This window comes from Alexandromys fortis, unplaced genomic scaffold, assembly GCF_014885135.2.
Source record: "Alexandromys fortis isolate MF-2015 unplaced genomic scaffold, M_Fortis_MF-2015_v1.1 scaffold_31, whole genome shotgun sequence".
Taxonomy (NCBI): Eukaryota; Metazoa; Chordata; class Mammalia; order Rodentia; family Cricetidae; genus Alexandromys; species Alexandromys fortis.
Window position 1 is genome coordinate 1,861,477 of NW_026067974.1, and position 12,202 is coordinate 1,873,678.

General features: G+C 40.5%; 1 protein-coding gene and 1 long non-coding RNA gene across 3 annotated transcripts in view; one reads left to right on the forward strand and one right to left on the reverse strand.

Annotated features, from left to right (window-relative positions):
* Positions 1-12,202, forward strand: part of LOC126510281 (uncharacterized) — a 279,138-nt gene that overhangs the window by 49,579 nt on the left and 217,357 nt on the right. The window lies entirely within an intron of this gene.
* Positions 1-12,202, reverse strand: part of Ankfn1 (ankyrin repeat and fibronectin type III domain containing 1) — a 322,416-nt gene that overhangs the window by 1,007 nt on the left and 309,207 nt on the right. The gene's annotated exons all lie outside the window — the stretch shown is intronic.

Here is a 12,202-nt window from a genome sequence, read left to right on the forward strand (position 1 = left end):
TTGCTTAGAAGGGCATCCAACTTCGTTCTGTCACGTTTTGTAATTCTTAAGACTTGGACCAAGAGCTGCACATTCCCCTGGATCACAGGACCCTGCAGATTATATAGTAGCTTCTGGTCTTAGTTTAAGGGTGAAACAGCGGCTCTCCACCCTTTCACAGGGGTCACCTAACGCCGTTAAAAACCACAGATATTTACATTATGATTCACAACAGCAGCAAAATTACAGTTATGAAATAGCAACAAAAACCATTTTATGGTGTGTGTGTGTGTGCGTGCGTGTGTGTGTGTGCGTGCGCGTGTGCGGGGGACAGTCACTACAACATGAGGAACTGTATTAAAGGTCACATCATTAGGAAGGTTGAGAATCACCAGGATAAAAAGGTCGAGTCTGGACAGTGGTGGGGGGGGGCTTCCCTCATGTCACCACACACGCATTTTATGTTTATTTTTCTGGCATCTGCCTGTAGAGAGGAAGGACAAGAAACAAAGCTGCATGTTATTTATTCTCTATTCTTATTTCAGAGATAAATTTTCCATTTGACAAAATAGCAGCAGTCTAAAGGTGGGAAGGGAAGAGACATTGGCAGCAGAAGATGAGAAATCTGGTTTCAAATCCTAGCTGCCCGTATTCTCTTTCTGTGGTCTTGGGAAAATGACTTCTTTGAGCTCCAGTTTCTTATCTATAAGTAATTGATGATATTGGAACTTACTTGGGGAGACTAAAACCTAGTGATTATAAATATAAGCATTCAGTATATTGACATATACTAAAGAATATAATAAAACAACATCAATAATAAAAATAAGCCAAAAGAAGGAACAAGAAAGAGTGGGGCAGAAATCAGTCTCAAGGGCTATGTAGTGGTCTAGAGTAAACTAAAAACTGGTTCTGTATTTGTCATCTTATATGTAGTTGTTTTTATATTTACCCCCGATGATGTCAATCATTTTTGATGGAAAGCACTGTCCAAAATCCTTTGACTTTCCCATTACTACTAAGCCCATAGTAGTTACTTGGTGAATAATGTACATGTGAATTTTGAAAACATTTTACAAAGTATTTCTGTCAAATTTATCAACCACTTCTTTAAAATGCTAGGTGTATGCCTTGTTTAAAAAGGCCTTCCAACACAAAATCACAAATACTTTGTTTTCTAATATTCTGGGACTTGTTTATTATAGTTAACCATATGGAATTCATTTCTATATGTGGAATAAGTAGGACTCTTGTTTATTTTACTAAAAGGCTAGCCAGTTGTGACAGCACTTATATATATTGAATAATCTATTTCTTAAAAACCACTGGAAATTTAAAGCAATTCTAAAAATAGTTTTCATAGTATTTTAAAATAGAATATAATAAATTGTTATGAAAATTTGTTTAGAAGAGATTGATGAGAATAATCAACTTTTAAAAAGATAGAACAGGGAGCTGGGTGGTGGTGGCGCACGCCTTTAGTCCCAGCACTCAGGAGGCAGAGGCAGGCGGATCTCTGTGAGTTTGAGACCAGCCTGGTCCACAGAGCTAGTTCCAGGTCAGGCTCCAAAGCCACAGAAAAATCCTGTCTCGAAAAACCAATAAATAAATAAATAAAAACAAAAAGTAAAAAGAAAAAAAGGAAAAAAAAAAATATAACAGGGAAGGATGGCTTATCATATAAAATCTACTCTAGAGCTTTGGTCATTTATACTTCATAGTATCAGTATAGAAATGAATGGATAGATCTGTAGAATATAAAAGTCTGAAGGCAGCTATAATTTTATGATAAAGTGATAAAGATAACATTTCAAAGAGATCATTCTATATATAGTGTTGTAACACTTGACTGTCCCTTTAGTATAATAATGAGCCATACCACATTCCATATATAGAAATAAATTCCACATGGTTAACTATAATAATAAAATCCCAGAATATTAGGAAATAATATATTTGTAATTTTATGTGGGAAGGTGTTTTTAAATAAGACATACTCTAGAATTCTAGAGAAGTGGTTGATAAATTTGACATAAATGCTTTGTAACTGTAAACCAGAAGACAATGAAAATGGGCAGATGGTAAGAACCAACCTTGGGAAGAATAACTGCTTACAAAAGGTGAACTAACACATGACTATGCTATCTTCAATCCAGACCGTAATTAGGAAAGGAAGTGTTGAACAAAGAGGCATTTTTTTTACCCATAAGACTTTCAAAAACATCAGAGCAACAATCTTGTATGTTATTGATCTGTGAAAACTCAAGAACTCTCATGTAATGATGAGGAATCTAAATTGATTTGGCTCTTTGGGATTTAATTTGGCAGAGTATGTTAAAAACTGTGCATATCATTTGTCCTCATAAGTCCTTTTTTGGATATCCCCGGGTGTACACGCAGGCATTTTACAAGTTGTTCAATGCGGTGTGATTGGTGGCAGTGGTTGGGGATGCTGTGGGAGGTAGACCGACAGCCACGGAAAACCTAAGGAAAGGAAAATAGTTCACTTGTTGAGTTCTGCAGGGGGCCCATATTCAGGAATGCCTTTCTGAGTACAGAATACAACAGGCATCAACAAAATAAAGCGACAAAGTTACCGTGTTAAAGTTAGTCTGTTCCTCGTAGAAGTTAGATGTGATTATTACAAGAATATTGAAAAGTACAAGGATAGAGTTTATTTTGTTAGGAAATCAGTATTATTTTTTGCTATTAGAGACTCTTTAGCTAGAATTTACCTTTTCCTTACTCCTTCATTTGTTTATTTCATCTCAGGTTAGTAAATGGGTGTGGGTTGTATTTTGAGTCCCACCCTGACTATAGGTGACTTAATACATCTACTAGTAAGTTAGGTGTATTAAAGGCTGATTTGAGTTATTTTATTTTTAACATATGATGGGCTTTACTGGAACATAACTCCACGGGAGGTTGTGGAACATTTGTATTTGGTACACAGTGGATCTACAATTTCTAAGAAGTCAGAACATCTGTTTCCTGGGAGTTCACTGTTTAGTGGAAGCAGGAGGCAAGGATGCATTCAGAGGACTGTGGCAGAAATAGTTTTACTAGAGAAGTGTAGTAAATAAGACATGGGTTTGAAGGGAAAAGAGTTGACATCTTATTGGGGCAAAGTTAATAAACCATCTTCTATTTACTTTTTTCTCCTCTCACTATCTATTCTTTTTCCATATTAATTTATTTCTTTATCCACTTTCTAAAAGCAACTCAAGGCCGTTTTTAAGATGAACGTACCTGGAATGACAACAGGATTATAAAAGGGAAAAATGAAAATAGTAGAGATAAGTTCATTCGAGAGTATTGGGAGCAGGAATGGAATTGGGAGATCTGAGGCTACAATGAACGGGCCAACAATTGCATACTTACAAGGTTTCAAAAAGGTTTTTTTTTTTTAAAGTGAAGGCTTGTTTGTACACAAATATTCACAGTGGATTTACTGGTAGTAAACACTGTAAACTGGCAGTATGTCCTTCAGTGAATGAATGAATAAATGGCTAAATTGTGGCACACCCATAATATGGAATACTTTTCATTAATGAAAAGAAAGAATTCCATATGCACAATAAGTATGATAGAACACAGAGATGAAGAACAGATTGTGGGTTGCCAAGGGGAGGGGTGGGAGGCAGAAGGCTATATGAAAGGACAACAGAGAGAATTTTGTGGTAAGGTTAGAGTTGAGTATCATGATCATGGTGGTAGTTACCCAGCGCCAAATTCGTGATAGAACTCTGCCAAGCTGTACGTGTGAAGCCATGTCACGTGTGGATACACAGATATCCTCAGCGAACATTTGTGTAACTGTGAAATCTAGACTTGCTGAGTGGGTTATGTCTGTTTTCTTCTTTTGATAATGTACAAGAATTGTGTAAATTGTTAATATGGGGGTTGAGGGAGGCGATACAGGAACTTTCTGAGATCCTGTGTGTCTAATTATTCCAAAACAAGTTTGTAAGAGAATTTAAGAGGCAGGTGGCAGGGCTGGAGAGATGGCTCAGTGGTTAAGAGCACTGGCTGCTCTTCCAGAGGTCCTGAGTTCAATTCCCAGCAACCACGTGGTGGCTCACAACCATCTGCAATGAGATCTGGCGCCCTCTTCTGGCATGCGGGCATACATGGAGGCAAAATATTGTATACATAATAAATAAATTAAAACTTTAAAAAAAAAGAGGCAGGTGGCAGAGAAGATGGGCTGCTTAGATAAGATGCTTGCTCCACGTTTTATAGCCAAAGGATAGTTATTGAAGGGTTTTGAAGAATGGACAAGACAGAAGTATGATGCAGGGTAGTTATGTATAAGGTAAAGTATGAAACAACAGAGAGGCAGGGGGAGCTCAGAGGACAGCGAGGAAGCTAGGTTGAGGCTGATGGTCCCTTGGTAATTTTCTTGCTCAGGCTGTGGAGCTGAGCAGCAGTGGTTGTATGAAGGAAGAAGAAGTGCGGGGAAGCTGCTCGTGATAACACGTTTATTGAGCATGAGTTTCTGGCAGACAGTTTAGGACTGTTTTAAAGCATCTAACAGTGTGTAACTCAGACAACAAATAAGTCAGAAAATAAGAAGTCCGGAGAATACAAAGAACAAAGTGATACTGGATTTTAGCTGAAGGGTAACTCGGGAGGGAGATTCTTTTGACTGAATAGCCAGAGCCAGCATCTCTGTATGTATCTGTGAATCTGTATGAGATCTTGGTGATCAGGGGAGACCCAGGGAAGAGTGTCCCAGATAGCTAGGAGAAGACATTCATGCTGCCTCAATGTTGCTAGATCGAGTGAGTTCCATCTTAGGTTGGGCAATGGAGAGGATGGTGAATTTGATTTGGGACAAGTTGAGTTTGCAAGATGACCAGAGTATCCAGGAGACTAAGTGGGAACCTGGTGAGGTAGGGAGGTTGAAGGATGGTACTTGTGGGTATGTGGAAAAAAGCACCGCTGGAGAGGGCATGGTCAAAGATATGATTGGTGAGACTGATGATTATAAAGAGGAGGGTAGATCAGGGTTGTGAGAATCACTGTTGGTGTAGTGTTTTTTAGAGGTGGAAGAATATGCTGTTTTCAGAGACAAACGATTAGGAAAGAAAATGGGTAAGTATAAGGTGTGTGTGTGTGTGTGTGTACATGTGCATTAACAGGAGAGAAAAGAATAAAGGCTTAGACTGAGTGAATGCCATCTTTTTTTCTTTTCTTTCTTTTTTTTTGGTGCTGGTGATTGAACACATAGCCTTGTACATATTAAGCAAGTACTCTACTGCTGACTTGTATCACCAGCCGTGTTGTTAAAAAAAAGTTTAGACAGTACTTTCTCTGATTTTTAATGGGGGGAAATCAGGCACTAGAGGTAACAGGAACCTATAATTATTCTCCTTTCTGATGACACCTAGAGCTTAGGAAGAGAAGTTAACTGAAGATCTGAAACTGATGTGGGATTCCCCTCTGTATGCTGTGAATACCATTGGGGAATAAAGAAACTGCCTTGGCCTGTTGATAGGACAGAACTTAGACAGGTGGGGAAAACTAAACTGAATGCTGGGAGAAAGGAAGCAGAGTCAGAGAGAAGCCATGCAGCCCCGCCAGACACAGATGCCAGAACTTTAGCTGTTAAGCCACAGCCACATGGTGATACACAGATTAATAAAAAATGGGTTAAATTAAGATGTAAGAGTTAGCCAATAAGAAGCTAGAGTTAAAGGGCCAAACAGTGATTTAATTAATATAGTATCTGTGTGGTTATTTTGGGTCTGAGCTGCTGGGTGGCCAGAAACCAATAAGTGGCCTCCTTAACAACAAACTGGCACCCACGTGGTCAACTAAAATCCTGAGAGAGTTTGAAAAGGAATTCTAGACACAAAAATACAGAGTTTAACCCAGTTTCTTTCTGTTTGCTGGTGGTGTGCTGCAGCTCCTTTAAGAGAAGTTTTCCTAACTCGGCGGTAGCAGAAAAAAAGCCACACCATTTTGAAATGCTGGCTTTCTAGGCCTTGCTTCCAGTGAGACCTTTGGCTCTTTCAGGAGGCTAAGCATTTAAATGGTGTTTGTAAGCAGCATGTTACAAACTGCTTAATGGCTTGACATAGACCCTCTGCATACTTGGGACTGGGGCACTGTGTGTGGCTCAGAGACACTGAACAGAACAGCTTAGCCATGCTGGACTGGGCAGGGTAATCAGACAGTGCCATATATACCCTAGTAATGCCACAGCTTGTTTTTAAGCAGCTCTTAGCATTTTAAGAAGTGCTCCTGGACAGTAAAGAATTACAGATATGTAATAAAGACAAATTCAGATGGAAAAGACCTCTAAATTGGTCACAGTGTTGGATGTTTGTAGCCTTGCAGAGAGAAGAAAGAGTATAGAGAGTTGGAAAAGAAGTAAATTGTTTTAAAAAAATAAAACAAAGTCGTTAAAGAGACAAAATATGGACAGTCATAGATTAAAGGAGTAAAGATAAATAAGCCATGTAGAGATGGAAAATTCACAGAGAGTCTGGATTTTGTATATTTTTGTGTTTTCTTTGAATATTTTGACTGTGAATGAGCTAAGTACAAAGAGACATTTCATTGTATGCACTGCTAAGCTAAACCAACATATATATTTTAAAGGTATCTTGATTTCACTACTGGGATGCAAAGGTTAACACATGTGTTTTTTTTGGGGGGGGGGTGTCATGATTTAATCCACCAGAAACAGATAATAAAATGAATGTAACAAGAAGTGGTCCCTGAGGAACTTGACAATGTCTTTCTATTTCTAGGTCAAGTACTTGGCAAGAGTAATTTGTAATCAAAAAAGATTGATCTCTTTTCTATATGTTTGTGTATGTGTATGTGAATGGGTACACAGGTGCCAGATGAGGCTAAAGAGGGCACTGGCCCCCTGGAACTAGAGGTTTAGGTTGTTGTGAGCCAACTTACATGGGTGCTGGGAACTGAGTTCTGGTTTTCTGCCAGAGCTCCAAGTGCTACTGAGCTAACTCTCCAGTGTGCTGGTCTGTACTTTCAGCTTTCAGTGTGCAGATGAAAGACTAAGGGGTGGAGAATGCACCCCAGAGAAGCCGACATTTTAAATGGCCAGTGGTGGGCCATATTGAAAGATCTAGTCTCCAGGGAGGGTCCGTACCAGCTCTCTCAGGTGGCGTTAGTTGCTCAGTTCTCTTAGCCTTCAGTGTGTTTTATTTATACCTGTGTTGCTACACTTACAAAGTTTTGTGATAAGCAATCCACTCTCATATGTCTCTCAATTCTTTGGGCTATAAACCCTAAAGAGAGCATGCACCCCGTCTTACTTATCTCTGCTCAGTAAGATTTTTACTTCGGTCAGTGAAGGAACCACTTAAGGAGCAAGGTAAGCAGAAGGATATGTAGAGTCTTTTATGTTTTCCACGTCATCTCATCTGAACATGGCATTGACCAGAGCATGAGGCCCTTCCCATTAGTTAGGTGGTTCTCAACCTGTAGGTCACGACCCCCACAGATACCATTCCTATCAGGTATTTTCAGTACGACTCATAATAGTAGCAACATTACAGTTCTGGAGTAGCAAGGAAATAATTTTATGGTTGGGGGTCCCCATAGCATGAGGAACTGTATTAAAGGGCTGCAGCATTAGGAAGGTTGAGAGCCACTGCAGTAGACTGCGTCTTAGTCATCCTTATATTAGCCTCTTGCGTGGGAAGTACATTGAGTTGGAGTGAAACTGGGATGCGTATTGAAATCTAGGGGCAGAAAGAGCAGTGAGATTGAGGGAGACTGATTGTTTCAGAAAAGCAGCTCCCTTGAAAGCATCCAGAGAAGACCTAATTTATCAGGTCTGCCTTAAGACTTCATGAAGACAACCACTCACACCCTTTCTTTATCTTCGGCGATACTTGAACCACGACTCTACCCACATATGGCAGAAAGAACAATCGACAAAGAAGAGACAAACGTTGGCTGGACGCTTGCCTTGTTTCTTACTGCGGATGTAATTCTGAGCAAATTACTTAGCTTGTTTGAACCTTGTCTGTAGCATGGAGGTTGTTAGGTTGCTTATCTTCCACAGGTGTTACATAGATTAAAAAGATGTGTTAAACATATTTAAAGTGCCATATAGGCAGAAAGGATCAATATTATCAAGGTATGTAGACTATTAATTGAGATTGTACATGAGTATTCAAATGCACTTCAAGATTTGCCTATGAGAATCCTTCTGGCGACCAGGAGTGCTTTTCTGCATGGTGCTTGGCACTGTAATACCTAACTATTAAATAGCACATTAGCAAACAATCTAACTTACTGTGTGGCTTCTACAGCATGGGAGGTAAGGAGGCAAATGAAGAGAAGATTTAGTTAGTAATTGTAGTAGCCTAGGAAGGAGGTGTAGAGAGCCAGAAAATGGAGTGTTAAGTATCCTGTTGGTCCACGAACCTGCCCTTAGGAAATGCTATTCTAGTAGGATTGGATCTTAATATTTGACTGGCATCACAGTTGGGTTGTTTACTAGAAGACTTAGTGGAACTTCTTGCTTGGGGTGGTATAGCCCTCCCAGGATAGGCTGGGAGACTCTTCAGGATGCATCCAGGGCACCCAGGAGAGTTTCCAAGGACTTAGGCCACTGCAACTTCCTCCCTTCTTGGAAAAGAATGCCGAGCACAGCTTCCCTCCCTAGATCCCGGCCATATGCTCCATTAATCATGGTAGGCGCTTTGCCCAGCTTGAATTAGCCAAGCTGGTGGTGCTCCCCACTTTCCCTCGGAGGGCAGTGGGCAGGCCAGCACTGGTAGGAGTTGTGCTTTCTCTCTGCTTGACCAGGAGCTGCTGGATGAAAGTCTGCCTATACTATTAGTGCTGGCTTAGGAAGCTTGGTTTTCTTGCCATTGTGATGGGTGTTGCAACTCCTGGTCTCTGGGTCAGGCCAACAACAGCACAGTGAAGCTGCTGTGGGTCTTGAGAGTGTTATGGGGGAGATGACATTTCTGGAAAGAATAGTTAAATAAAGTTATTGCATTTTTTAAAGGTGGGAGGTAGTGGTGTTAATGGCAATACAGAAATAAAGGAACATTAGATCATATTTCCATAAAATCTATATCTACTTGTAATATATCACAATCCATATATAAGCATATATGCCTTACTGGATCTATTTCCATGTGTTTAATAAAACTTAAAATAATTTTAAGTGAAAAATATGTATTGATGAATCAAGCCTTAGGTAGTTTAGTTCATTTTTTGATTTCCCAAGAGAAATAATACCTCAAGATTCCCATTGAATTTCTGGACTATTTGGTTGATGCCTTATTGTTCCTGACCTCTTTTGGGGAAAGGTTGTCAGGAAGTTCTATATTTGGAAGATTGGGATGCTCTGAAGAAAACAACACCCGGCCTTTCCTCTTGCCTCACCCATGGGTCACCAGGAAAAGCATCAGTGTTGAGAGGGAATGGGATGTTGCTTCCTGAGAAGCTGTGCCCTCAGAAAGGAGGGGAGACAAATGCCCATCTGACGGACCAAATCTCGCTACCCCCTGCCTTGGACTGCCTTTTCTGGGAGCCAGCTTTCCCCCTTGGGTCCTTGGGAGATGCTTAACTTTAATTGACTCAGAGGAGTTCTTTCTGTTTCAAAAAACCACAGAGAATTGGGAAATTAGGGTTCTATTCCCTCTTCTCATGCTAAACAGATTTGTACAAACACATCCCACATATTCAACAGCTCTAGGACAGAATCTTGGGCTGGCACCAGGAGTAAAATTTGTGATCGGCTCTATATTTCCAGCAGCCGCCTTAGAAGTTGAGTAAGCTCTTCCCACATAGAAAGGAACTGTGCTGTGAACTTAGCTCTGGGAGTAGCCCAGTGTGGGGGGGTGTCTGTCTAAATTGGATTTTTTTCCCCATTCACAAGTGATTTCCAAACAACTCAAAGTGGTTACACTTATGGAGAGGACAGGGTTTACAGGGACAGATCCCACTGCACTCAAGTGCTTCTGCCTTTGTGAGAGACAGGGTGCCGTATCTTCCTCAGGCTCAGCAGTGAGGTCCTGTCCATAGGGTCTATTTGTCATTTTCTGCTTTCCATGTCTTTGTGTTTCACAGCCCAAGGAATTTTGGCTTCAGAGAAATAAATGGACCCAAGAGAGAATTATATTTTAAGAAACAGAATGATGATCGCTCACATTTTAAGTTAATAATAAAATCCGAATGCCATTGGGCAGCTCCTCCCAGCAGGGAGAGTGTGTGTAATCCATCCTTAGGCCAATGTGAGAGCCTGGCATTTCTAGGGCATAGAGGAGGCCACCCTCATGCAGTCTAGGAGGAGCCCACTTGGGACCCTGTGGCTTAAGAGAAGATTAAACACTGGGGAAATTATGTGAACAGAGAGAGCAGATGAGCTGTGAAGGTGGAAATAGAAGGGAAGGCTGTTTGTAGGATTATGTAAACAGTGGAAGGTTGGAGAGCATGCCTTTCTTGCTTTGAAAGTGACTTTCAGCCTTACACTTCTCTATCTGTTTGCTGCCTTTTTGTCTTCTCTTCCATGGCCAAGACTTTAGAGTGTGTCCTACCTCGTCACCTCCCGTTTATCCCTGATCTACTGATGTTCAACTTCTCTCTCTCTTCCTCCACAAACTGCTCTCATCAAGGTTACTGATGACTTTCTTGCTGAAAAAAAAAAAAAAGCAAACCAGTACAGTTGTTTTATTTAGCTTTGCTCCATCATTGACATGCTTCTCTCTCTCTCTCTTTTTTTTCGGTGACACTGTTTTTTTTTTTTTTTTTTTGGTTTGTATGTGTGTTTGTGTGTGGTGTGTGTGGTGTGTCTGATTGTTCTGTCTCTGGTTGTTCCTTCTTAATCTAAGATGTCTTGCTGGTCCACATCATAGGGTACCTTCCACAGTGTTTCTTTTCCTGTTTTACATACACTCCCTAGGGAATCTCATGTATTTTTATCACTTCAGACATAATCTATGTGTTATCAGTATCTTAAATCTGTGTTAGTATCATTAGCCCAGTGATCTTTTCTGAGTGGCAGATATTGTACATCTTTACGTTGTATTTTTTTTCCCTGAATCTTATTTTTGTGGAAATATTCAAAGCAATTCGTATTTAATATGTCCAATTAGTCAAGCTTATTTTCCCTCTTATCTCTTTCCTTTTTTTTTTGTAAATAGCATTGTGAAACCCTGAAACGTCCAATCCAGAAAATTCAGTTTCTTCCTTGTTTATTAGCTTCCCAATCTCCCTGCTTTTCATACTTCCCCTGTTCATTTTTTTATACAATAGTGAGATTTAATTTTAAGGTAGCTAAGATCGTATTGATCCTTGCTTATGGTTTCTGGTGGCCTTCTGGTGTCACAATCCAGCCTTGATAGCAAGACCCACAGGACCCTGCCTGGTGTGGCTCCCTGTCCCTTCCTGTTCTTACTCTCACTTCCCGTGGCCCAGGTGCTTGGCTTTTCTTCCAACCTACCGTAAGGCCCTTTGCTATTTTGCTGTCTAGAAAACTCTAACTCCAGAGTTTTGACATGTCCTGTGGTGAGTTAAGATGTCACCTCCTCCAGCGGGTCTCTGCCGTGTTCGTCCTAGAATTCACCACCCCCCTGTGTGGCCTCGTCAGTTACTGTTGTGTGTTCTGCATTGAAGGTTTAGGGGTCTGCTATTCATTTCTTTATTTATATTTTCCTTGCCATTCCTTCTAGACTGAGTTACATAGGAGTAGAGACATTGCCTTTTCATTATCTTCTGGTTCCTCAAAACAGTGTCTGCCACATGGTAGGCAACAGTGTCTATTTTTTTTTTCAAATGGACAAAAAGAACAAGCGGTTGGAATTCCTGACCATCAGCCAGTGATGATGTGTGCAACACAGGGTAGTCAGCTTCTTCTGCACACGAAGCTCTCTTTCCTCTTCTACTTATTTGCTTGCTCAGGACTGGCTTCTGTCACCTCCGGCTTTGGTAGTGTGGGTTAATGGCCCCAATCTCCTTTGTACCCCATAGGCAGTTACAGTGCTGTTTCGTGTCAGTGTCTCTAAACCTCCCATCAGCCCAGCTTCTGGCAGAGATGCTAGTTGATTTGTATCCCCAAGGCCAGGGCAAATTAGTAAACAAACAAACAAGCAAACAAACAACACAGCCTAGAAACTATTGAAGTAATTACTTTGCTGAATTAGTTGGTAAATCACAGACTTCTTTGGTAATAAAAGTTAGCTGCTTCTCAAGTTTACCACTTGCCAGGTTTTGACTTTTAGAG